Genomic DNA, 22,657 nt, shown 5'->3' with positions numbered 1-22,657 from the left:
AGAGGTGAGGCGCCCCAGGGGCCGAAGCAGCAGCAGCGCCGGGTCCCTACACAAGGACCCCGGCGGCTGCACGGGACAGGAGGCGGTCGCGGCGGCAACCCGGAACGCGGGAAGCCGCCGCGGCCGTGACAGTACCCCCCCCCTTTGGCCTCCCCCTCTTTCTTGCCTGCAAATGGCACAGGAAGCCACAAAGTCTTTGACATCTTGGGATAGGCTGGGCCACCAGTAGTGGCGAGAGATCCGTTGGCCGGTCTTACGGACTCCAGGGTGCCCGGCCTCCAACGAGGAATGTCCCCACTTCAAAATACCTCTTCGAAGCGCAGGGTGAACATGAGTCTTTCCGGGGGGTACTCTCTGAAGAGTGGAGGTGACGACTGGTACTAGGCGATCAGGCGGTATAACGTGGCAAGGGACTGTGGGTCTGTGGACGAGGACCTTCTGTAAGTTCTTCCGGTGGTGAGAGGACACGACCTTAGTCTTGGGTACGGGGAGAGGGTACACCTCGTCAGAGAAGGCATCCGCCGAGTCTTGGTCTTCTGCCGGTAGGCCGGATAGAGGCTTGGCCGGGACAGGAAATGACATAATACACTTGGTCTGAGGTGACTTGAGACACTGGTGGGAACAGTCCTGACCCCAACTGAGAATCTCCCCGGTTCTCCAGTCCAGCTGAGGGGCATGTTCTTGTAGCCACGGGAGTCCCAGGAGGACCGCGGGGGAAGAATGGGGCAGGACGTAGAAGGATATCTCTTCTTGATGTAAAGGACCCACCTGGAGGACTAAAGATGCGGTCTGGTAGTACACACGGTCGGTAAGAATTTCGCCCGTGACCGAGGAGATAGTCAGGGGCCTGGCTAGTCGGGTCACTGGTAGCCGCCATCTTTGGACCAATGTTGCCGCAATAAAACTGCCTGCTGAGCCAGAATCGAGGAAGGCAGTAGTCTGATGATTTTGTCCTGAAGGAGTCCGGATGGAAACTGGCATAGACAGACTTGGAATGGTGGCATTCGCACCTAGGGACACCTGTCCCACCGGACCTAGGTGCGAGCATCCTCCGGATGTTTGGGGACGTAGGGGACATCCCAGCCGGAAGTGATCGGAACCACCGCAATAGAGACAGAGATTCTGCTCCAGGCGCCGGATTCTTTCATCAGGCGTCAGGTGAGCCCGTTCCACCTGCATAGGAATCTCAGGAGAGGGTTGGGACATCGAAAGGTCAGGATTCTGGAAAACCGGCGCCAGCTGGGGATGGCGACGGGAATGGGTTAGTAAATGTTCATGCCGAACCTCCTCCTCCCTCTCCGAAAAACGAGTATCAACTCGGGTGGCCAGTAGAATGAGTTCGTTCAGGGAGGTAGGCAGGTCTCGGGCAGCGAGCACGTCTCTCACTCGACTAGACAGGCCCTTCTTGAAGGTGGCCAATAGGGCGGCCTCGTTCCAGTCCAATTCAGCTGCCAGGGTGCGGAACTGGATGGCGTAGTCACCAACAGAGGAGCTGCCTTGAGAGAGGTTGAGGAGAGCAGTCTCGGCTGAAGAAGCACGGGCAGGTTCCTCAAAGACGGAGCGAAACTCGAATAGGAAGGCCCGGAGATTGGCAGCAACAGGATCATCACGGTCCCACAGTGGCGTGGCCCAGGCCAGGGCTCTACCTTCTAATAGGCTGATGATGAAAGCCACTTTAGAGCGCTCGGTGGAAAACTGACTACTCAAAAGTTCAATGTGCATGGTGCACTGAGTCAGGAATCCTCTGCACAACTTAGAGTCCCCAGAGTACTTGCTTGGGAGGGCCAGTCGGAGTGAAGAAGCAGCGTCAGGAGATGGTGTGCGCTGGGCAGTAGTCTGCTGCTGTAAGGCGGCAGTGAGTTGCTGGATCTGCTGTGACTGTTTCTGGATTTGTTGAGCCTGTTGCGCGACCACTCTGGCGACGTCACGGAGATCTGGCACCTCGCCGGGATCCATGGTTGGAGCCTACTGTAACGCCCGGAGTAGTGGATCCACTGGACCGGCACCAGCGATGGCACAAACCTCACCAGGGAGCGGAGTCTAAGGGGCCGCTGGTTTTCACCAGAGCCCGCCGCAAGGCGGGATGGACTTGCTGCGGCAGGCGACCCCCAGGTCGCTACCCCTGGCTTGGTTGCTGGTGTCGGCAGGCGAGGCGTGGCTGGAGATGGCACAGGCAATAGTCTGCAGATGAGAGAGCACGTGACAAGCTGGACACAGGAACAGGTGGAGTGACAGGGGAACAGGAACCAGGAACAGGGACTAGGGACCAGGTAACGGACAGGACTCAGGAACAGGGACTAGGGACCAGGTAACGGACAGGACACAGGAACAACAGGGAGCTGGGCCAAACGCTATGGGAAGCATGTAGAGGCTCCAACACTAAGGACAGGGCATGCTGGGATTTATAGGGGAGTGATTGGTGACACTAACCAATTAGGAGCGCACTGCCCCTTTAAATCTGAGACAGCCGGCGCGCGCGCGCCCTAGGAGGCGGGGACGCGCGCGCCGGCCGGCACAGACCGCACGGAGGAGAGGTGAGGCGCCCCAGGGGCCGAAGCAGCAGCAGCGCCGGGTCCCTACACAAGGACCCCGGCGGCTGCACGGGACAGGAGGCGGTCGCGGCGGCAACCCGGAACGCGGGAAGCCGCCGCGGCCGTGACACATTGTTTACCTTACATTGTTATGGGGGATGCCATTTTGACATAGCTGTTTTTAGCAGCATTTAGAGATATGCTTTACAGCAAGACTCATGGACACAGACAATAGACAGACTCTGTGCCCTAGAGATGAATGTATATATTAAAGCAAGTTCACACAGAGTAAAAGAGGCCGCAACAGAGAATTCCGTATAAGCTGGCCTTTACTGAGCGCACTCTGTGACCTATGAAAAGGTCATTCCCCAGGGTGCTGCTATTGTCTTGTATCGATGCTATCTTGTATCTGTAATGCTGTACAGATCACTTTACAGCAGACTCCTCTTATTACTAGATACAGAACAGGAAGTCTCAGCTTAGTTTAAGCCCCAGCGGTGAGAATGAAAACTGCAAGATTTCCAGATTATTTTATAATATAGATAGAACAATGGAAAATTGGAAAAAAATGTCACCAAACATTCTTACAAAATGTGTATACCACAAAAACATTAATTAACCCTTTAAGGACATGGCCCATTTTCGTTTTTACGTTTTCGGTTTTTCCTCCTTGTGTTTAAAAGGTCATAGCACTTGCATTTTTCCACCTAGAAACCCACATGACCCCTTATTTCTTGCGTCACTAATTGTACTTTGCAATTACAGGCTGAATTTTTGCATAAAGTACACTGCGAAACCAGAAAAAAATTCAAAGTGTGGTGAAATTGAAAAAAAAAACGCATTTCTTTTATTTGGGGGAAATGTGTTTTTACGCCATTCGCCCTGGGGTAAAACTGACTTGTTATGCATGTTCCTCAAGTCGTTACGATTAAAACGATATGTAACATGTATAACTTATATTGTATCTGATGGCCTGTAAAAAATTCAAACCGTTGTTAACCAATATACATTCCTTAAAATCGCTCCATTCCCAGGCTTATAGCGCTTTTATCCTTTGGTCTATGGGGCTGTGCGAGGTGTCATTTTTTGCGCCATGATGTGATCTTTCTATCGGTACCTTGATTGCGCATATACGACTTTTTGATCGCTTTTTATTACATTTTTTCTGGATTTGATGCGACCAAAAATGCGCAATTTTGCACTTTGGGATTTTTTTTGCGCTGACGCCGTTTACCGTACGAGATCAGGAATGTGATTAATTAATAGTTCGGGCGATTACGCACGCGGCGATACCAAACATGTTTATTTATTTATTTATTTGTTTACTTTTATTTAAAACCTGGGGAAAGGGGGGTGATTCAGACTTTTATTAGGGGAGGGGGATTTTTACTATTAACAACACGTTTTTTTTTTTTTTTACACATATACTAGAAGCCCCCATGGGGGACTTCTAGTATATACACTGTGATCTCTCATTGAGATCTCTGCAGCATAGATATGCTGCAGAGATCCATGAGATCGGCACTCGTTTGCTTTCGGCTGCTGCAGCCGGAAACAAACGAGTGCCGAGCCGAGGACGGCGCCATCTTGGACGCGTCCCCGGCCGGCATCAGTAACGGAGATCGCTCCTCCGGGACAAGGTCCCGGAGGAGCGATCTCCCCCACTAGACACCAGGGAAACGTTGCCTCCGGTAATCGGAGGCAGCTGTCAACTTTGACAGCTGCCTCCGATTAGCTAATTAGCGGGCACGGTCCGATCGCCGTGCCCGCTAATAGCGGCGGTCCCGGGCTACACGCGGCACCCGGGATCGCGGCACTTCAAAGCGGGGCCGCCGCGCGGCCCCGCTTTGAAGTGCTAATGAGGACATAGGACGTACCGGTACGTCCTATGTCCTTAAGAGGTTAAACAATAAGTCATTTTCTGAAGACACTAAATCCAAAGAAAAGATGGCATAAAACGATGACCAGGCTGGATGGAATGGGAACCAGAATAAGAAAACAATAGATAAGACCCCATTTAGCGGGAGGAGCAAAGAAAAAAAATCCACCAATCCCAATCTAGTTCTAAAACAAAACTAACATTTTCCTATGATCTAAAATAATAACAGAGACTTCAATGTTCCAGTTACTAAAACCAATCTGGGATGGCACCTTGCTGAAGTTTTGCTTGTGGTATCACTCATTTAAAAATCATTGGTCAGAAGGACACTCTTATAGGCCAGGTTCAGACTATGTAACTGTGCGGCTGTATTTGCGGCTGTAATTGTGCGGCGGTATTTTTGGTGGTTCATGCGTACGCTGGAAAGTATACGATATACGGCTGCACAGTGCACACTATGTATGAATCTACGGCCTGATCGTAAACGGACCCGTAAAAAATGAACAAGACCATTGTTTGCGGCTGGACATGCGGCCGAGGATTGACAGGCGGTCCGTAAGGAGTACTTCAAAAATAGCCGGCAATGATGCCGAATGCCGATGCCTCTAATAGTTAATATATTAAATTAATAAAACACATTCTCTTTGTAATAAAGTCCCTTTCGTTGGTCAATAATTTAATTCTAACGAATCCATCATTTAGCAATTAAATATACTGTTAAAATAAATAAATATATAAATAAATGTATATTTATATATATATTTATTTTTTGACAGTATATTTAATTGCACAATGATGGATTCGTTAGAATTAAATTATTGACCAACAAAACTGAATTTATTTCAACGAAATTGTGTTTTATTAATTAAATATTAATTAGTACAGGAAGCTCCATAAGCCGTTAATTCATATGCCGGCAATAGAGCATTCTGTACTAATCATCACTTTACTTTAATGAAAACATCAAATGTTTCTTCTAATTATGTTATCACAATAGCATTATTAGAAGAAACATTTAGAATTATATGTGCGCTCAGCTGATTGGCTGATCGGCTCAGCGCACATATAATGAGCCGGTCCGCAGCACAGTGACTTCATTGTGCTGCGGACCAGCGAAGAGGACACATCGGGGTGAGTATAGAGCTCTCCCCACCCCCTCCCCAGCACTGCACCCCTCCCAGCAAGGAAGGGGGGGTCACTTAACCCCTTGCTTGCTGGGATGGGTGCAGTCTGACATCAGTCTGGCCCCCAAGGGGTTAAGGGGGATGCAATACATCCTCCCTTAACCCCTTGGGGGCCAGACTGTAAGCAGCGATCTGTAAAGATGCTGCATACTGTAAGGTGCACAACACCGCTCACAATGATGGGTGTTGTGCTCCTGTTTGTGTGTTTCTCCCTTTTTGTTTTTCAGATATCGGTATCCTGGGGATTACGTCGGATTCCGTGGACTACGTCGATGACCAGCGTTTTTTTAATGTTTTTTTTTTTTAATAAAATGGTCAATGAGGGGTGTGGGGGTGTTTTTATTTGAATAAAAAAAATTTTTAACTTGTGTCTTGTCTTTATTTCTTTACTTTATAGACTTAGTAGTGGAAGCCGTCTAATAGACGGAATCCATTACTAAGTTGGGGCCTAGTGTTAGCCGGTATAAAATGGCTAACACTAACCCCCCATTATTACCCCAGTACCCAATGCCACCAGGGGTACTGGGAAGAGCCGGGTGCCAGTGGTCCCGGAGCGTCAAAATTGGCGCTCCTGGACCGGGCGGCAGCAGGCTGGTAAGATTTAGGCTGGGGAGGGCCTAAACCAATGGCTCTTCCCACCCTGGTGTTACCAGGCTGCTGTCGTTTGGTTTTTAACCCGGCTGGTTATAAAAATAGGGGGGACCCTATGCGTTTTTTTTAAATTATTTATTTATTTATTAATTATTTATTTATTTATTAATATTTAATTAATAAAACACAATTTCGTTGAAGTAAATTCAGTTTTGTTGGTCAATAATTTATTTCTAACGAATCCATCATTGTGCAATTAAATATACTGTCAAAAAATAAATATATATATAAATATACATTTATTTATATATCTATTTATTTTAACAGTATATTTAATTGCAAAATGATGGATTAGTTTAAATTTAACGAAAGGCACTTTATTACAACGAAAATGTGTTTTATTATTTTAATAGATTAACCATGAGAGACATCGGCATACTGCAGAGGATCGCAAACCCCGGTAATAGCAATTCATGTAAACTGTTTCCCTGCTTTCCCAGATGCATCCAGAGGTGTTTGCATCACTTTCTTAAGATTTTGTTATTTTTAGTTGAACCAGATTTCAAAGTAAATGACCGTATGTTTTGAGCCGCATGTCTATTTTTTCCCACGGCCGTAGTTTCATCCGCACATTTACAGCCGCATAAAAAATACAGCCGCACAGTTACATAGTGTGAACCTAGCCATATACCGCAAAAGGTATCCAAATATATACAGGTATGTGATTACAAAAAAGGGAGCAGAGAAATAAAATTCAACTATAAGGGTAAAACATGGTGTGATGATGTCAGTGTAAACCCAATAACCCAATAAACAAAAATAAGACTTAAAGGGGAACTCCGGGTAGAGGTAAAGAAAAATTAAACTTCTGCAGAAGCATATAGCATTACTTACTTGTCTATCCTAGTTTTGAAACTACCAAAAATCCATTTATTTGGGGGGGGGGGGGTTGTTCTGTATTGTGTTTCTGTCCTTCCTGTTTGAGCAGTTCCTAGAATGCAATGCTTTCCCTCAGCTGACCATCATAGTCCCCCACCCATCACAATCAGTAAAATCAGTGCAGCAGCTGCTTCTGGCTGGTCAAAGATGGTGGATCACTCAGGGTATTGGGGGATCCAGCCTGTCAGGGAGTCCTGGGGTCCGAGAAGATGGAAGTCCCTTGTCTAGACCCACAACCCCTGTCCCTACCTGCTGGCCCCCCTAGGCTTACCCCTAGGGCAGCAACTGGGCGACAGTCCCTAACTTACCTAGGGATACGGGGAGGTAGACAGTACACACAGACAGGTATATACAAACAGGTCAGGCAGTCCGAGTCAGCAACAGGAGGTCACGTCAAAATCCGAATCAGCAAACAAGGGGTAAACAGAGTCCGGTCCTAGGTCAAACATGAGAGGTAACGCAGTACAGAGGATGAGGCAAAAGTGAAGTCCAAGTTCAAGTGTCAAAATGTCTAGCAGAACAATAAGATACGCTGGTGTAGCTGGAGACCAAACATACACTGGCAACTACAAGGTGTAATTCACCAGCTTAAATGCAACCAGAGCTCCCGCCTGCATGAGCCACCAATAGCAGCCAGGGAGCCCTCCCTTGTACTCAGACAGGAGCAAGCCTCAGGAGAATGCAACACCTGAAGGCTTAACCCCACGAGCACCAGAGAGGGGTCAGGAGAAGCATGAAGCCGGGTGTCGGCTCGATGGCAGCAGACCAAGAGGTGTGAACAGGTCAGAGAGAAATCGGGCATCGGCTGATTCTTCCAGCCGAGTTCACACACACAGACTGAACTCTAACACAGACAAGCCTCCTGTGTCATCACGCCCTGCCCCCTGTCTGCATCATCAGCCTGTGCTGAGCAAACACACACAATGTGAGACAGAGGCATTAAATATTTGTCTCCTAAGTGGGGAGAGCAGAGGGAGCAGGAGACAATGTGAATTGGCACAGAGGCCATTTTTTTGTCACTTTTTGGATTTTTATCAGCTACTAGTGTGGCAGAACTGCACAGATATGGTAATACATTGTATAGACACATCTATATAACTTTTAATGTACTTTTAATAGAAAACAAGTTTTTCTCATCCGGAGTTCCCCTTTAACATAGAAAAAATACAACTGCTCTTCTAGCTAAGGCTTCATTACTTGAAGCATATAAGATGCACATTAAAATATCAGTTTCCGTGTGTCATCCACGACAAGCAGTGCTAGCTTACAGCTCACTCTCGCATGCAGTCTCTTTAGCCATGGTTATGTGATAACAGCTCTCTTACATATCATTGCCTGGAAGAAATTCAAGTTGTTTCCCTGCCAAGTTTTACATATCAGTTAGTCGTCTCCCATGGGGAATTCTGTGATTTAAAGTAAACAGGTTTATCTTTATTTAATAGGAGGTTGAAGACAATCAGTAGCTATGTCATGATATTAACTGAACACGTTCCACGCACCTATATACTTTACTGAATAACCTCTTCATGACACAGCTCTTAAGGACGAAGCCATTTTTCATAGGGCGTGCGCCACATTAATAAATCTGACGCGAAAATCAAACACAACCTACAGCATAATGGCTTAAAATTGATGGTTTGTTGGTAAATTAGCTGCATTATCTTGCTTCTGTAAGTTGGCCTGACTACAACTATACCCATGTTTACATAGCTTTTTTTAAAAAAAAATTTATACTTTAAGGGTATATTCACACGGACGGGCTCGCAGCGAGAATCTCGCTGCGAGCCCGGCAGGTCCTGGCAGTTCCCATACACTACATACTTGCTGCGGTCTAAACGACCGCAGCGAGTATGTAATTATACCGCCCTTAACCCCTTCTGCTCCCCCGCTGTAAGCATACTTTACCTGTCCTTGCTTCACGGGTCCGGCGTCCTGCTCTCCCGCCCGGCCAATCAGTGGCTGCGGCTGGGCAACACACTGATTGGCCGGACAGGTGAGCAGGACGCCGGACCCGTGCAGCAAGGACAGGTAAAGTATGCTTACAGCGGGGGAGCAGAAGGGGTTAAGGGCGGTATAATTACATACTCGCTGCGGTCGTTTAGACCGCAGCAAGTATGTAGTGTATGGGAACTGCCAGGACCTGCCGGGCTCGCAGCGAGAATCTCGCTGCGAGCCCGTCCGTGTGAATATACCCTAAGGGCCCTATTCCACCAAACGATTATCGTTTGCATATCATTAACGATTAACGATCTCAAACGACCACTATTGCGAAAGACCTGAAAACGTTCACTCATTTCCATTGAACGATAATCGTTACTTATGATCGTAATTGCGATCGTTTTTTCTTCGCTATTTATTCGCTATTGCATTCGTATCTATTGCGAACGACCGAACGATGTCTTATTCAACGCGAACGATTTGCGAACGAGCAACGATAAAAATAGGTCCAGGTCTTTTAAAGCGATCAACGATTTCTCGTTCGGTCGTTAATCGTTAACTGCATTTCAACCGAACGATTATCGTTTAGATTCGAACGATTTAACGATAATCTGAACGATAATCGTCCAGTGGAATAGGGCCCTAAGGCTATAATCACACTAAAAAAAGAGAAAAAAAAAGAAAAAAAGAGAAAAGGCCTATTCATTCCTATGGAGCTGCCGGAAGGAGCTCAGTACTGTACTTGGCTCTCTCTGGCGGCTCCATTCATTCTCTATGGAGCCACCGGAGAGAGCTGAGTACATCGCTCGGCTTTTTCCAGCTGTTCCATAGAAATGAATAGAGTCATGGTCACAAGCCATACCCATGGCTGTATTCATGACAAAGGAGCCAGGGGCCTGATATGTCGATCGGCAGGGGGTATGGAGGTCGGACGCCCCACAATCTCTTATTCGTCCCTTATCCAGTGAAAGGGGACACTTTAATTTTGGGTGGACAACCAACTTTACACTGTTGTTCTACCGATGAATTTATATTCTGGTTATCAATTCAACTTTTTTTTTAATCATTGCCAGACACTTTAGGGGCAAATTATAGGGGTTTTGTGCCTATTTTTAGGTGAAAAGTTGGATTTTTCGCCCATTTTTGGTCTAAGTTTTATTTATAAACCAGTATTTGATGGGCAAATATTTTTTAGATGAAACTTTTTTTTTTTATCTGCCTGTTTTGAGTATTCACCCAAAAAGTTTGCATAATCCGGGATTACTGTCCAATTTATCATTTGTGACTTTTTAAAAAGTCGCACAAACAGGTGCAGACCTACCAGGTGAATATGTTTGCACAATTTTTACGTTTTTGCAACTTTTTCTGCAATTATTTTACTTAGATACATTCACTCTGGCAGTGCTACATTTTAATAAATAAATTAGAACAAAATATACACCAATCCCCATTAGAATAGTCACACACTTTAAAAGTTATCTACAAAGCAAAAATGTACAGGACTACATGATTTTATGTCACAGCAAACAATTACCATAAGTAATGTTTAGCCGAAGGACATATAGTAAAGATTGAGCGCAGATATCCTAACACCTCCCCCCCAATAGTGTGCTTTTGGCTGCCATCCATCTGCTAAAAATGTCATCCCCCTGGCCAGGCTTGCCCTCCACTATCAATCTCCAGCAACCTCCTTATGAATGTAAAGCATACATCTCGGATGTTTAGAGTGTTGATACAAGAGGAGCTCGGGCTGTGCTGAGATTGATTCTTGATACTGCTACTTCGAAACTGAAGGGAGCGAGCAAACATGGTAGGAGAAGCTTTGTAGATCGTAAATAATTAGATCCTAGTTTTAATGCTTGGGTCAAATTTGATTGTATTTAAGCTTTGGTCTGTATTCGTCTTTACATCCAGGGAATAAGAAATGTACCGCTATTAGCAGTGATTCCCACCATTATTACTGCAGAGTAATGACTAATACCGCTTCTGCCTCACACAAGCTTGGTGCAGGGGAGGGCAATGTGTTGACCGCTGCTGTAATTTGCCTCTGATGTGTTTACTGCTTTACAAAAGTTAAATTCAGTCGATTGTAAAACTTACAGGTTTCGTTGCTGCGTTCTGTAACCTCAGGGTTCCTGGGAACCATGGCTAGGGGAAAACACATACACATACATATAAATAATCCCTATAATAAGCTACATTCTACCAGTACATGGTAGCTTAAAGGGGAACTCCAGCGATAAAAAAAATATATATATATATATATATATATATATATATATTGGGGTCGGGGAGTAGGGGAAAAAATATATACCTACCAGTTCCTGTGCCCCTACAGCGATGTGCCCCCGCTCCCACACCCTCGCCGACATTCTCCTGCTATCCCTACTGCAATGTCCCGACCCTGCTGATGTATGCCGTGCTCAGCCAATCAGTGACTGCAGCAGGACACAGATACAGTCACCGATTGGCTAAGCAGGTACTTTCCCCCAGGATGTGAAGTACCAGAAGCCGGGAGAAAATGATATCCGATCCAGGAACCAGTAAATATGCATTCTTTATTATGTTCCCCCGCCCCTTGCCCGCACTGTGTTTTTTGATTTAGCTGGAGCTCTCCTTTAAGTTATACCATTTTAGATTGTAAGTCCTCACAGGCAGGGTTCTCTTTCCCCATGTACTAGTCTGTGTTTTGATCTTGTAATGTTCCTGTTTGTTATCTCTATCACTTGTATAGTGCTCTGGAATCAAAGGTGCTTTATAAATAAATAATAATAATCTATTTCCTACTGTCACAACTGCAGCCGTGTCCCACATCTGTTTTCCCAGCTCTCCCGCTCCTTTCCCCTGCAAGTGACATCGCGTCCCGGGTGTCGGGGGCACGGATGTACTAATGGGTCTGGCCCCCAGCAGTTCTGCTTAATCCTAATTGGTCCTTCCTTGTCCTCTGCTGACTGGCGTGTGTGTCCCCGCCTCCCTGGCCACATGCGCACTATCTCTGTAAAATTTAAAGGGCCAACGGCCCATTAATTGGTGTTTCCAGCTTATTCAACCTCTCTGTTTCCCCTGCCTGATCTTTAGTGCTTTTTGCCTACAGAGAAAGTGTTCCCTAGCTTGGTTTTGTCTATTCCGTGTCTCTGACTTCTTGCCTTCTTCCTGACCTTGTTTGCATGCCACCTTCCCTGACAATGAGTTTGTCCTACATTTCTGCACTACGCTACACCTTGGTCGCCTCCGTAAGCTAGTTACGCCAAGGGTAGCGATCTGGGGGGGGTCCCCTGCCACAGCAAGTCCACCCTGCCTTCTGACTCTGCTGCCTGGTGCAGCTTCCACCATCACTTGAGGTGGTCCAGTGGCTCCACTATCATCTACCGTTGCACCTACGACCTACCTAGACTAGCTACCACATAGGGAAAAATACGTCAGTTAATATTAGGGATAACAACATGAGGAGTGTTACACACCAGCTCAAAGTGTGGACAGGGGAGAGAATCCCTGGAGGACAGTTCACACAGACTGAAGGAAGAGAGGAGAGCATAAAAAAATGTAGTTTACAGAGGTGGACCACAAAGGCTGCGGAGGCTGTGTATCACCATGTCACTTAATGCATGTCACTAAGCAAAGAGGAAAAAAAGGTTAGGGTTTTTCTGGGCATTGTTAGCTATTATCACAGGCTTCTGCCAAATTTTAGTCTCAATTACAGCTCCATTGACTGACTTAACAAAAGACATGAAGTCAATAATGGTGACTTGGAAGACAGAGGCAGAGAACGCCTTCCAAACTTTAAAAGCTGCTTTGTGCCAATGGACGGTCCTGTTGACGAATTACTCTAGGAAAGAGTTTCTAATTAAAAAAAAACCTGATGCAGGTTTGGGGTTATACTGTCTTAAAGGTGAACTATCAGCAGGTTAGACTAATCTAATCTGCTGATAGCCCTCTAATGTGCACAGGGCGCCGAGGAGGACAGTATGTGTGTTACCTTCCTCCTCGGCGCTGTTCCTCTGCAGTTAGTAGTTGAATCCATGGCTAATCAACTACTAACTGCACAGGAACGGCACCAAGGTGGAAGATAAAGGACATACTTTGCACATTAGGGGGCTATCAGCAGGTTAGAATAGTATAAAGAACACCCAATGATGAATTTAAAGAGGACATGTGGCCTCTTCCATAAATCACCTGTCATCACCCATGTGGTTCTGTCACTAAAATGTGCCTTTTATGTCAGTGCCTGAAATCTCTAAAATGGACTAGACCAGGAATAGGGAACCTTTAAACTATTTAGGAGCTTCCAACATCATAACTAATCACGATGCTGGGAGCTCCAGTCCGCAGAACACCGTCCGTGTACGGATGGAATTCTACAGACATGTGAATGACTATGACTATGTTCACATGTTGTATGAGGCCGGCCGTTCCATGTCACGGAACGGTCGGTCTCTAAAAAGATCATCCCGGCCGGTACTGCAGTACTGGCCGGATGATCTTTGGCACCGCAGAGTTCTGGTGCGGGCGCATCCATGCGCCCCTGCATCAGAACTCCCCACAGCACTATAGAACCAGAGCCGCTCGCTCCATAGTGTGCACTAACAGGGTTTTCTGCGGCCGCTATTCAATGAATAGCGGACGCAGAAAACTGACATGTCAGTTGTTTGCGGCGCCGCTAGGGATCCCGGCGATTATTACTATGTGTAATGTGTTTACGCTCCGGCCGGGATATCATAGACAGCAAGGTAACATATATTTTCGTAATAATCCCGGCTGTTGTACAACGGCTGTGGTGTTACGAAAATATACGTTGTGTGAACATAGCCTAAACATACACATAAAAACCTGATGAGAACAGTCCCTTAGTTTCATATACATTCACACGATAGCACAAGACATAGACATACTACACAAGTATGTTGTTAACACAGTTATAAAAAGTAATTCATATATATATATATATATATATATATATATATATATATATATATTGGCATTTGTATCTACATTACAGTGCATTAATGCACGTTTTTATTGTGTTTGCATTTGTTTTTATTATGTTTGTATTCGCTGTCAGTATCACTGCTCTCACTTTACCAATGAATGAGGATGCACGTGAGGATTGTAGGTTACACAAAGCTTTATATGCTGTAGGATTCCATGCACTCCTTAATGCAGCACCGTACTTGAGTAAGAAGAGGGGGGAAAACATTGACATTTGCATTAACACTACATGCATATAGATATAGAGAACAAAGAGCACTAGTGAATTCAGAATAGATGCGGTTACAGAACAGGCTGGAGACACTGCAAATGTTATATCAGTGTGCACTGTGTCTAAGTCTATACAATATTGTGTAACTATACAATAGCCACCCTCATGTATATAGCAGGAAAGGATGTGTATTTATTACAGCTTGAAGGGGTTCGATATGTGACAAAGGCTCAAATAACCAAATGGTGGGAAACTATTAGCAGATTAGAAGACTCCAACCTGCTGTTATGTTTCCCTAGGGATGGGTATGCTGAGGATGAAAGTAATTTTCTTACCTTCATCATCAAAACCTTCTGTATAATTAAGAACTCCGGGTCGGGGTGAGTATAAAAGAAGTAACATGCTCTCATCTCCCCCGCTCCAGCCCTGGTGCCGCTATCCCACAGCTCCGGTCCCGAGTGAGGGCCTGGAACGTGACAAGCTCAGCCAGTCAGCGGCCGTAGCAGGGTCCCACCAGCGATCAGTAGCAGATTATAATAGGTCCTTTTCGGGCGGTAGTCCGGGGCCACCCAAAAAGATTTATACTTTCAGTAGTGTATTGTCTCCTGGCTACAGTTCTGCTATGATTTGCAAAAAAATCACTGCTTTTTTACCGCAATTTTGCACAAATGAGGACATCATGATATTATCTATCCTGTACTATGAACACCACGCTAGTGCTGCTATAGTTACAGTGGGGTGGGGGGGCACAGGCCTGGTGAACGGCGCGGGGCCTATGGTAAAGTTAATCCGCCCCTGCCAGCGATGGAGCGGGGAAGGTGACATCAATCATCCTCTCCCTCCCCAGCACTCTGCCAAAAATCACCCCAGGCCGGAGTTCTTCTTTAATATGTAAATTAGTCAGTTTGGTGCACTGGGGGCAGGACTAACTCTCTTAGTGCACTAATCTGCCCACACTTGGTGCACTGCAGTGACGTCCATCATCACTGCAGAGCACTGGATGAATACTGACGAGCAGGGGTGGGAGGGAGTTTTGGATTGGCACACTGAGGGTGGTAGTCCTAATTTACATATTAATTAAACTAAATATTTAACATAAACAGAGCAAAGCATGAGGTTAATAAAAATTACCTTCATTCTCAGCATCTCCTGCTCTATGGAAACATAACGGTAGAATAGAGTCTTCTAACCTGATGTTAGTCTGCCTTTAACCCATTCATGACCATGGGCGTAACTGTACGTCCATTTTTGCGGTGTAATACTTCTCAAGGACATACGTTACACCCTCGGATAACACAGACACAGAAGCTGCCCCATTTGCGGATGTCAGTGATAGCCGAGTAGCCAGTGATAGACAGGCACCTGCTGCAACTGTCGAGACCTGAGCCAAGCTCAAAGTTGATCATATAGGACAGAGGGAGAAAAGGGCATAACAGATGGAAAATTTCCCCTAAAGGCCCCATTACACCAATCGGTAATCGGCCGTTACGGCCAACCGCTTGGTGTAATAGCTAGTGTTAAAAGGCAACGATCAGCCAGCTGATCCTTGTCTTTCAACATGTTGAAAAAAAGTTAAGCGATAACAATAGTCTCCTGGCCGTCACCCCGTGTAACAGGAGTAGCGGCAGCTAATTGCCACATCCCCTATGAGCTCCCCGGACGATCTCCCTGAAACAAGGAGCAAGTGAGCGCTAATCTGACAGGTCATCGCTTGCTTGCTGCTCCAGATCAACCCGAGTAATAGGACCTTAAGGCTCAGTCTGATCCACAATCCCTATGACAGGCATAATTATAACAGCAGTATTGGGGGGGACAGTACAGGTTCGCTTTAAAATAGTAGCGTACTAACAGATTTTGTAAGGCTGGAAAACTACATACCTCTATCCACTACAGCCTATTTCCCTGCAGTGTTAATCCACAGGAAGGTATATACAGTATACCCATGAGGTACAAGCCAATTTACCTCCGAGAAAGAAAAATACCCGACTCCACATCCGGCAACCTGTAATATTACTACACTCCAGAAATGTATCCAGGCCCTTTCTGATCCCTGCTAAGGATGTCATATTTTGCATATTTAGTGAGGCCATTACAATATGGCGCTGACCTTCTAAACCCTAAGAGATGTTCACATTCCTTAAAGCTTATGTAAGTAAACACTAGTGCTATGCAAGTAACTCTTTTTGTTCCTCAGCCAATTAAGTACTGACATGAGTCTTAGTAAAAGAACACACGCACCCAATATATACAGTATATACTGGCTGCCATCTTTGTGTTAGCGTGGTTACTCAGTGTGCACTATAAAGTTTATAACTGTTAATTCTGAACAGACAGTCAATATGAGGGCACTCTTTAGCTGTATCTTGCAGACAGTTTCAAAGTAAAAACTCCTCTTCTATATTGGTACAGAAACCTATTTTCCCTCTAACCATAGAGCATGCCCTCACTCTTGTTACAGCCTTGGGTACAAACAGTTAGTGATTTGTACAATGGTAGAACTATTTCCTCATCATGTGCATCCATCAGGGCCCAGGGGAAGACAGGACAAGTGGACCCTAAGGATAGTACCCCCCACACTGTCCCTGCCTAAACACCCGTCCACAACCGGGCTAAAGTCCCTTCTCTGAAACAAGTGCAAGAAAACAGACAAAATATAAAGACAAAAAGACAGGACACGGAAAAGAATGGTCAGACAGGCCAAGTCTGCAACTAAGAGGGCGAGCAAGGTACAATGATGGCAGATAAAGGAGTAATCACAAAAACTGGCAGAGGTCAAAACCAAGAAGGCAGCCAGGTACAAAGTCAGAAAGAGAAGAAGCAATAGAAACAGGCAAATGGAGGACAAAAGCCAGAGACGGTACAAAGGTATACAGAGCAAAAAGCCAGAGACGGTACCAAGGTAAACAGAGGGAACAGCCAGAGAGAGTAACAAAGTAAATGGAGCAAAAAGCCAGAGACGGTACCAAGGTAAACAGAGGGAACAGCCAGAGACAGTAACAAGGTAAATGGAGGAAAAAGACAGAGACGGTAACAGAGTAAGTGATGGAAAAAAACTGAGATGGTAACAAGGTAAACGGAGCAAAAAGCCAGAGACGGTACCAAGGTAAACAGAGGAAACAGCCAGAAACAGTAACAAAGTAAATGGAGCAAAAAGCCAGAGACGGCTAAAAAGATAAAAGGTGGATAAGGCCAGAGAAACAAAGACCAAAGGCCAGAAACAAACACACAAGGGCAGGGGAGGAGATAGTGTCGGACTGGGGTATCTAGGGCCCAACAGAATAAATGATCCTGGGGGCCAACCAATGAAGAATCAGTGAGAAACAACATGGGGGCCCACTGGAGGATTCTCTGGTTCTCTGGTGGGCCAGTACGACACTGGGAGGAGAGACCTGTCCATCATAGCACAGCAAACACAGTCACTAGACAAAAAGCAAAGGTAAGTGCAGGAAAAAACCAAAAAACGGGGAACGTACAAATCAAGCAAAGACAAATGAAAGGAACACTGAAAAACTAGGAGCGGAATATTAAGGCCAAAAACTTAATCTGTGTTGCAGAGGTCATAACTAGAGGATGGCACTGATGTCGTATCAAGCACGGACATGACAATATCCATGCCCCTTTCGATTCCCCCCATGATCTTCTTGCCTTGGCAGCAACTGACAGACACAGGTTGTTACAGTTACATTGTCTGTCAGCTAAAATTCCCAAGTCTTTCTTCATGTCAGTGTTTCTCTGTGTTTTCATACAGCAATCTGGGTTAAATAAAAAATTTGGCAAGGCAGCACCTAAATAAGTGATCAGGGAGAGCGAGGACAGCCGCAAACAACATAACTTTTATATTTGTGTAACAGCTTTTCACTAGTTCCCTGTAAAACAAAACATCAATTCCAAGAAGTAACCATGTCCATTAAATATTCATGTAGATGCACGGCCAGAGCGCAAGAAAGCATTGACTCCTGCTATACGTCTCTTTCTGTTTTGGTTGTATTCCTTTTTTTTTTTTCTCCGCACTTACCGTACTTAGAACTTGGAAAATTATTATATGCAAAGAATAACCTACATATTTGTTATAGAAAGATTTTCCCATGAATAAATAAATAAATATCTACATATCATTACAATAATCAACAAACTGGAAGTACAAGAGAAATACATACAGTGAACATGTAGGAGCACATTGTGCCTTGTGCGCCATATGGACAAGGAGAGAGCACAGCATTGTGCCCTGGGAGGCATCTTCTCCCCGTGGGCAAAATGTATACATTTTTGCCCCCGAATTAGTCACAAACAGGCTAATAATCTATGATAGCTCCAAGCTGTTGTAGGTTTTTTAGCCTGTTATGCTTTATTATCTAAAGGAATGAAACTCTTATTAACTAAGTGGAAAAAAACAGTAAAATTAAAAGTAATTGTGCCAAAAAAACGTATGTCTTGATAAATGTGCCCCGTAATAATAATATATATCCCAGTATGTAGCCACTATCTAATACATATCTCTCAAAATCACACTGAATGGATGTATTCCAAAATCACAAGTCACCGATATAGTAAGCACTGGCTATAACTTGTCATACGGGGAACAAAAACGTATTTCTCCAACGCCAAAATATTATCGGCCTATTTTCTAACCTGTTGATCTGACACACTGATTGTATTCCCAATAACACTGGAAGCCAATCTAAGGTTTTTCGCTTTTGAAACTTTTATCAAATTTGCAGAAGAGTGATCTGTGATAAGTATATAGAGTATATACACTTTAGGGGAGTTTATCAAGCCAAGCTTACTTGTACGGCGGTCCTAAATTAGGCCCCACCACCTTTCCCTTGGCAAAATTCACTAAGAGGTGCACGTCTCATAGCGATCCTGCTTTCGGCAGGTGTAGTTTTGGATCATGATTTACACCTGCGAGTAGGCATAAATCATGATAAATAAGGTGCGGGAGGAGGCCCCGCCTCCTCCCCACTTTGCAGTGCCCCCCTGCCCGCCCAACAGGCGAGTGAGAGGTACGGCAGACGTACGCCAGGGAGAAGGGGTGAATCTGCGACTTCTCCCTGGGGTACGGCAAAGCTGGACCCTTCATAAATATCTCTATACATCTCCATTACAGCTATATATACACCAGCCAGATGAATGCTTTTACAGCAGAGTGGTTTTCAATAACCTGGACAACAAGCTGTCAACAATGGGAGGAAAAGAGCAGCGTATCAGGAGAAGGAGGCAAGATTGCTATAATGAATATATTTGCAATAAATATTTTATTTGCCCTTACAGGTATAACTACATTAGTTGAGATTAGAATACCCCTTTAATCCATTTAGCCAAAGCTTTGAATCATTAAAGAAATACACTTTCCCATCATCCTACACTGTATACAATGTCAACTACTCTTGGTGAAATATGCCATGGCAGCAGGTCTTATCCCAGATTAAGTCAATCCAGATTAAGGAAACGCACAGAGACTGTAAAATAAGACGTCTATCTAAAATGTATGCAAAGGGAAATCGGGCACAGGCTTCTAACTAGCCATCTATCTAGTAACTTTCCTGACAATGTTCTACAAGATGCCAAAAGTATAAAGCTTAAAGTTTCAGCACTTTTTTTTTTACTTTAACAAGTGGTTCCTTTCAATACAAGAGGGACACCATGACCTGCTCTTCCAACGAGATTTTCAGAGGCATAAAATGGAAATAGAGGCTATATCGTAGAATGCGTTCAAAGCAAAATTAAAAGAAAAAACACAGTGATCTCAACAAATAGGAGCAAGAAGACATTCTCACACATCACCATTACCGAGAATAGACTGACATACCTTTTTCTATCTTTTTTTTTTTTGCCGCTGATAATTTAACTCTTCATTTCCTGGCTATGGTTTTATCTGTAAGAGAAGAAAACATATAAAATCAGTAAAGGAAATGTTCAATTTCCCCCCCCCCAAAAAAAACAATTTTAGATCATCACACTCATCTAGCTCATACTGTTCTGGGATTCATTTTTAATACCCCTAAAGTCTATGTAAGTTTGCCTTTTACCAAGCATAATGTAAAACATCTTTAAACCCCTTTAAAAACCTTTGGAGGACTAAAGTTTTAAACTTTTTTTGGTTACTTATTTTCCCTATAACCTAAAGGGAGACGAATCTAACCTGCTGACAGCTCCCTGGTGGGCACAGGGCGCTAAGGATGGAGGTATGTCTTCTTAGCCCAGTAAGGCCGTTTGGAGCACTGGGGGCAGGGCTACCGCCCCTTGAGTACTGATCCACCCCCATCCAGCCCACCCTAATGATAACCAGTGGAGCAAGACATCTGGGGTAAGCCAGATTGGCGTTTGGGGGCGGTACCCCCCACCCCCAGTGCTCCTAACAGTCTTACCAGGCTAAGGATTACACTACAAATGACACGGGAATGGTGTCGAGGATGAAGGTAAGAGACTTGAATTTGCTGCTGTCTGCTGACAGTTCCCCTTTAAGCTGCCATAAAAGTTCTACTAACAAGGGGTAACAAGCCCTGACAAGTGAAAACTGTCACTTTAAGGGCTGTGTAGTCACAGTGCTAATATCAGCTACAGAAAAAAGTCCTTTAGGTTCCATTCACAAATAGAGGATCTGCTGCAGATATCATTGTACAGTAAGTAAATGATTGAACAGCATAAAATCTGCTGCAGATCCTGTATGTGTGAATGGACCCTTGAAAGGCCTATGATTTCATCTTACAGTACTTCAACTCTGTATCTGTAAGCACTGATTTAAAAAAAAAAAAAAAGGTTAAAAGGATACTCCAGCAATGAAAAACATTCATTTATGTTCATTCATTGCCCTTATTTGTATAGCGCACACAGATTCCGCAGCACTTCACCTACCTGTATGTTTTTGGGTGTGGGAGGAAACCCACGCAAACACAAGAGAACATACAAACTCTTTGCAGATGTTGCCCTTGGTGGGATTTGAACCCGGGACCCCAGCGCTGCAAGGCTACAGTGCTTAACCAATGAGCCACCATGCTGCCCCATTTACAACATGAAAAGCATGGTCCCTCGGTGTCCTCCAGTGGTGTCTCCTGGTACCCTGCTGAACGATCCCACCGCCAAGGTCAAGCCTCGGTAGTAACCACCCGTTCAGCTAATCACTGACTGAAACAATTCAGTGTCACAGCCAAAGATTGGCTGAGCAGACTGTCACAGGGGTGTTTTGGTGCAGTGTGTTCCCACATATGGACGTATTGGTATGTCCTTGGATAAAACGGGCACAGGAGAGGTCAGTAATAGCTGGGAACCCGCTGCAGCTCTGGGACTCAAGCCGCACAGTTAAGGCTGTGTTCACACTATATTTTTGCAATCCTTTTTTTTTTCATCCGTTTTTTGATAAAAACGGATGGAAAACATATGCATTTTTTGTGTGTATCCTTTTTTTAACATGCACAAAAATAAGGTCAGCTATGTTTTTGTGTAGGTTAAAAAAAAAACAATGCGTTTTGGTCTGATTTTTTTTTTATAGTAGAAGTCGATGGAAAAACCGATCAAAATGGATGCACACAAATGCATACGTTTTTCCATCCATGCAAAAACGGATTGCAAAAATGCAGTGTGAACCCAGCCTAACTCCAGGGAGAATTTTTCCTTTTTTTTTACCATTGCAGATGCCCAGCGGAAGCCGATCAGGCTCTTTCCTGAGGCAGTGTTTGATCAGTTATGCAGAATACAGGAATCTGACTGGTAAGGCCGGGTTTACATATGAGCAGCGGTGCTCATATGTAACTGATCCCATTGTTTTCAATGGGACCATTCAAAACATGCGGCGGGGAAATAGTGCCCGCCGCACCGCCGGTGCGTTAGGACGCATCTTGCAGTGTCCTAACGCACCGACGCTCCGGCGCCGCACCCGTTTTAACAAATAGAGCACCGGAGGCCTTGCCGTGCAGGACGCATGCTGTCTGGCTCTGGCTTCCGGCGTTCAGCCAAAGAGCAGCACAGTATACAGAAATAAACATCTCTCTCCCCCTGTGGGCTCTCCCCCTCCCATATAGCCCCCCTGTTGCTCCCCCAGTAGTATATAGCCCCCCCTGTTGCTCCCCAGTAGTATATAGCCCCCCTGTGCGCTCTCCCCCAGTAGTATATAGCCCCTCTGTGTGCTCTCCCCCTCTAGTATATAACCCCCCTGTGCGCTCTCCACCTCCCAATTAGCCCCCCTGTGTGCTCTCCCTCTCCCATATAGCCCCCCTGTGCGCTCTCCCCCTGTAGTATGTAGCCCCCCGGTGAGCTCCCCCAATTAGTATATAGCCCCCCCTGTGAGCTCCCCCAATTAGTATACAGCTCCTGTGAGCTCCCCCAATTAGTATATAGCCCCCCTGTGCGCTCCCCCCATTAGTATATAGCCCAGCTGTGCGCTCTCCCCTGTAGTATATAG

The 22,657-nt window shown here is 45.2% G+C and overlaps 1 protein-coding gene across 3 annotated transcripts in view; it reads right to left on the bottom strand.

The window, feature by feature from the left end:
• Positions 1-22,657, bottom strand: part of ARVCF (ARVCF delta catenin family member) — a 543,287-nt gene that overhangs the window by 219,546 nt on the left and 301,084 nt on the right. For all 3 annotated transcript variants that reach the window (XM_069961072.1, XM_069961073.1, XM_069961074.1), the window contains one exon: positions 20,069-20,134. The gene's annotated coding sequence lies outside the window, so the exon portion shown is untranslated. The remainder of the gene's footprint in view (positions 1-20,068; positions 20,135-22,657) is intronic.

The sequence above is a fragment of the Dendropsophus ebraccatus genome, chromosome 3 (assembly GCF_027789765.1).
Source record: "Dendropsophus ebraccatus isolate aDenEbr1 chromosome 3, aDenEbr1.pat, whole genome shotgun sequence".
Taxonomy (NCBI): Eukaryota; Metazoa; Chordata; class Amphibia; order Anura; family Hylidae; genus Dendropsophus; species Dendropsophus ebraccatus.
Note: the sequence above shows the minus strand (reverse complement) of the source record. Positions and strands in the feature narration are given on the sequence as shown.